The following is a 5,203-nucleotide window of genomic DNA, read 5'->3' as shown; positions in this document are numbered from 1 at the left end:
TGCGATTGCTGCTGCTAATGTGTTTGTTTCCTGAACTTACTCCATTTTGGCTCGGCTAATCCCTCTTATTAACTTCACCAATACTTTGGCTTTTATCTTCCATCCCAGCCAAATCTTCACTTCCTCTAGACACTTGGCACTCATATTACATTTAGGGCTCGTTTGGAGCCATGTATAAGGACCCTGTATTGTATTAAATTGTAATATTACAATGTTTGGTGGCACCATGTATTGTAATAAATATTACAACTTTAATTTTTAATACAACCTATTCTGTATTATTATATACTGAATAAAAGTCCTACATTAGGATGTATTGTATTATTTTGTAGAGTTTGCTTGTATTAGCCCGTACTCTCTTTCTCACAAGCCACAACTACTTCCATTTCACTGGTTTTCAGTCATCTTCTCCGGCCGATTTGGCCGGAATTTCAGTCATCTTCTCTGGTTCCGCCCAAGTGTTCTCGGATCTATTTCTTCGTCTGGTATGTACGTGTACCTCTCTCTATATTACACATATCTGCATTTTCTTTTTATTATTATTGATTTAGATCTGATTTTGTTTTCTCAGTGGAACTCCTAACCTCCATAGCTCTCTCTCTCTCTCACGCTCAAGATTCTATTTCAGGTATAATAAAAACTGATTTCGGATTTTCATTTTTCTACACTTCGGAGAGTATTGAATCTATTTTGGCTTATGAAACTCTGATTGTTTTTTGTGGTGCTATTTTAGGGTCTTTTGTGATGTGTATGAGTGTTTTTTTTTTTTTTTTTTTTTTTTTTTTTAAAAAAGTATATACTATTATTATGATTGTTTGTTAACATTCTTAGGTATGTTTGAATTTATTTGAATTTCATTTTCAGATTTTTTTTGGGTTTTTTTTTTTATTTTTGTTTTTTAACAAAGATTTCTGGGGTTATGGTTTTTGGTCTTCTGTGACTTTTACATGTGCATCTTCCTTGTGTCCAAATTGTGAAATATAGAGAGTGTTTGATTAAGGATTATTGGTTGTTTGGTTTGAGTGAGAACACAATCTCTCTCTGTTTTGGCCAAATTTGTAAGTTTAATTGGGGACAGAGACACTTATTATTATTATTATTATTATTATTATTATTATTATTATTATTATTATTATTATTATTATTATTATTATTAGGTTTTAGATTACAGTGAGCTTAGTGGGGTCCGAGTCTTTCAATTTTCCATGGCTTCTTTGTTCTTTGTTTGGGTATGAATGGTGGAAATTTGCCTAATTTGGGACATTATTCATTGGATTCAATGCAGAGTATTTTTGGGTTTCTTTTTGCTTCCATGAACAGAATTTGGAGTAGGCTTATATATATAAAAAGGTATTTTTCTCTGTAAAAAAATTATGAGCTAAGTGAGTTTACAATATAATGAAATGTATTACTATAATCACCAATGTTGCAATTTGCAATTTATTGATGAAATGAGAAGAGTTGCCATATTAGGATTTAGCTTAGGATTTTCAGATTGAACATTCATGACTGGAATTGATTATGTTTTGAGTTTGAGGGGTTGGTTGGTATTACAGTGATTGATTGTTGTAGTTAAATTCTTGTTTGTAAAGGAAAAAAGGGAATTTGATGTCTTCCTTTGGACTCAAGTTTTTGTGTTAGTTTATATTCCTTGATTGAGTACTGATACCAAAACTTCTAAAGGAATCAATTTACAGGGAAAGCTGAATGAAAGGCCTAAAAAGTGTCGTTAATGGCATGATTATATATGTATATTATATATAGAGAGAGTTTTCTAACTAATTAAAATTTTTTTGACTATGTTGTTGATAAAAATTAGTAAAGTCTTCGTTTATTTGAAAACAAAATAAAATAATTAGATTAATTGGAGTTTATTATCTGGAGGGTTTACCACATTGCTCAGTAGGTATCTTTTGTCTTCTATTCCATTCATTTGGATTTTCTGTTTTGGTTTTCTCACCAAGTTTTTTGTTTTTCATTCTGGGATTTTAAAGGTGGGTCTAATGTATGTGGTTTTTTTCCTGTAATTTATCTGGGAAGTGGGTCTGGCTTTACCTCATTAGTCAATAGTTACTACATGTCATTGTTCTTGTTTCTTTATAGCTAATAGTATGAACCCTGTTTGAATTTTTGTCCATGTAAATGTAATCAAGCGTGTTACAATTATTAAAGTATATTTCATCTGAAATTGATCTTATCACTAATTGCAGGAGGAAGGGTGGCCACTTGGTCTGCAGCCACTTAATGCAAGAGTTGGTTGAGCTAGAAACAGAGATTTTTCAGAATCAATATCATTCAACACTTTCATTTCTGGTTCTCCAACATGTTCTACAAATTCTTCCTCAGATGATGATGGTATGAAGGAGATCGCTTCTACGTTCAAAATAATGTTTGAACATTCAATCGAGCAAATGAGGTTGATGGTGCAAGGGACTACATCAAGTCATTGATTTGGTTACGTGAGTATTAATATGTGAGGATTGATTTTGTTGGTTGAACTTTGGTTTTGGTTGTTGAATTTTTATTTGGTCGGTTGAATTCTGATTTAGTCGGTTGAAATTTAGTGCTACGAAGTCTATTTTAATTATGTAAACTTTTTTTTTAAACAATTTGGTTACTTTTTTATGACAATATATTTAAAATTGACATTAATATTCGTGTTAGAATCACATATGACATATTTTTGTTTTTTTTTAAAAAAAAATATTAGTGTTTTTAGTTAATTTATTTATTTTTAGTTTTTTAAATATTTTAAAATTTTTAATTTCTTTTTAAAAATTCAGTTTTTATTTATTTATTTATTTTTTTGAATTTTTGCAAATTTTTTTTAATTAATACAATACAATGCAATGTGAGCCAAACATTGTATAATTTAACACAATACACTCATACAATTCAATGCCAAACATAGTATTGTATTAAAATTATCCAATCCAATCCAATACAATACAACCCAATACATTACAATACAATACAATACGGTAAACCAAACGAGCCCTTAAAGAATAAATACAAAGAACTCTCACTCGCATTTCCACACACCAAACTTAGATCATCTGAAATGTGGAATCTGTAAAGCCTCTATATGGTTTGTAATCTATTTAAAACAGCCATCCACAGTACAAATTTATGCTTAATAATAATTTCCCCTGCCATTTTATTTTCTCTTTTCAAATTGACAGTGCGTTGTAGCCTTGACTAATATTATATTTACCTGTCGTGAGACTTTGAAACTAAATTTTGCACTGTTCTTCATATCTACAACTTGGGACCAATACCAACTATTGTTGGTAGGGGCCTCGTAGTCCCACCGGTTTGCATCCCCAAATACACATTATGAATCCACTTGATATATAAAATTATCTTGTTTGGTAGATATTGTCGAGACGTAATTTCCAAGAGCAACTTTATTCCATTGAATAACTTTTCTTTATTAGAATGTGCTGCACATTTATACAAAACTTTAGTCTAAATTTTTTTACACATTTTTAGAAAAGAAAAATCTCTAAAAACTTACTACTTTCTCATACAATTCTTTTTTAAGCCAAACCATTCTCTACTATATACATAACCAATTATCAAGTCATCACCATACTATTATCTTCATCATACCACGCTAGTCACTAGACACATTACAAAACTATCACCTAAAACAAATAACAACTATTTTACTCTATCCAATTTAACAAACCATCAGTGGTATCAAAGCTCCATTCGATCATATCACTGGGTGTAATAATTTCCTCTCATCAACATGAGTTTGGTGTCCAACCGCTATTCTACCTCTTCCAATTTTTCATGGAGAAAATTACATTTAGTCCATCAAAATGAGGATCCATTTTTTATCACAAAATTTATGGAAAATTGTTGAAAAGAGAATCACTATTCTAGAAGATATATCATCTCTTTTAGACGATCAAGAGAAGGCATTGAAGAATAATCAATAAAAAGATTCTATACATTATACTACTTACAGCAAGCTATAACAGACAATCTCTTTCTACGGATTATGGGTGCAACAACGGCAAAAGAAGAATGGGACACACTACAGGATGAGTTCCAAGAAATAGTGAAGCTACGCTCAGTTAGACAATGAAGGATACTGAGACCGTAAAAGATTACTATTCTAGAATTAAAGAAATAATAAATTAAAGATTACTAATTTCTTGTACAAAAAAATATAATTCAATAGTTTCTGTGATAGAGGAAACTAAAGATTTAGAAAGTCTATCACCAACTGAACGAATGAGCTCTCTTGAAGCATATAAAAGTAGACGAGAAAGGCATAGGAAAGTGAAGTTGAAAATGCCTTTCAGTCTAAAATCAATCTGCAGAGTCAAAAACCAAAAGCTAATGGGAAAAAGACACAAGAAAAAAGACTGCTAGTTTAAAGGAAAACTAGTGCCAAAATTGTAAAAAAATTGGGCATACTAAAAAGACTTGTCGATTTAAGAAATCCCTTCAAGCTATTTTTTTAAGAGGAAAGTGATGAGAGTAATCTCTTCTATGTCTGCTAAGCTGCAACAGAAGAAGGAATAGATACTTGGTATCTTGACAGTGATTGCAGTAACCACATGACAAAAAATAAAAGCATCTTTTGTAGTCTTGAAAAAATAAAGACTAAAGTCAAAATCGGTAATAGTGACTTTATGGAAGCAATCGGCAAAGGCACCATTGCCATTGACACTAAAAAAGGCAAGAGATACATCAATGATGTACTTTTGGTACCCAATACTTAGTGCATGTAGGCAAAATGATTGAAAAAGGGTACTCTTTTGCATATTGAAGGAGATTTGTGCAGCAAGATTCTTTCAAATTGCAAAGGTAAAAATGAGAGAAAACAAATGATTTTCTATACAATAGAAATATGCAAGTAGTGTAGTGATGTAAGCACAAGCAGATGAGTCGTGGCTATGGCATAGAAGGTTCAGTCACTTTAACTTCCATGGGCTAAGGATCCTAAAGCAAAACAATATGATGCGAGACCTTCCAGCACTTAAGGATATCAACATAATCTACGAATGATGCATGCTCAAAAAATAACATCATCAACCTTTTTTGTCAGGCAAAGCTTGGAGAGCCAAAAGGATGTTGGAGTTGGTTCATACAAATATTTGCAGGGAAATTCACACTCCATCAAATGATCAAAATAGGTACTTCATTCTCTTCATCGATGAGTTTACTAGGATGACATGGGCTTATT

At 31.4% G+C, this 5,203-nt stretch overlaps 1 long non-coding RNA gene across 1 annotated transcript; it reads left to right on the top strand.

Moving 5' to 3' along the window:
• The first annotated feature begins 254 nt into the window (after positions 1 to 254).
• LOC115721214 (uncharacterized) lies at positions 255 to 2,652 on the top strand. The gene is made up of 3 exons (XR_004012405.2): positions 255 to 485; positions 572 to 628; positions 2,211 to 2,652. It is a non-coding gene; the product is annotated as an uncharacterized LOC115721214 (long non-coding RNA).
• Positions 2,653 to 5,203: the final 2,551 nt, after the last annotated feature.

The sequence above is a fragment of the Cannabis sativa genome, chromosome 3 (genome assembly GCF_029168945.1).
Source record: "Cannabis sativa cultivar Pink pepper isolate KNU-18-1 chromosome 3, ASM2916894v1, whole genome shotgun sequence".
Taxonomy (NCBI): Eukaryota; Viridiplantae; Streptophyta; class Magnoliopsida; order Rosales; family Cannabaceae; genus Cannabis; species Cannabis sativa.
This window is presented reverse-complemented; position numbering and strand designations above follow the sequence as displayed.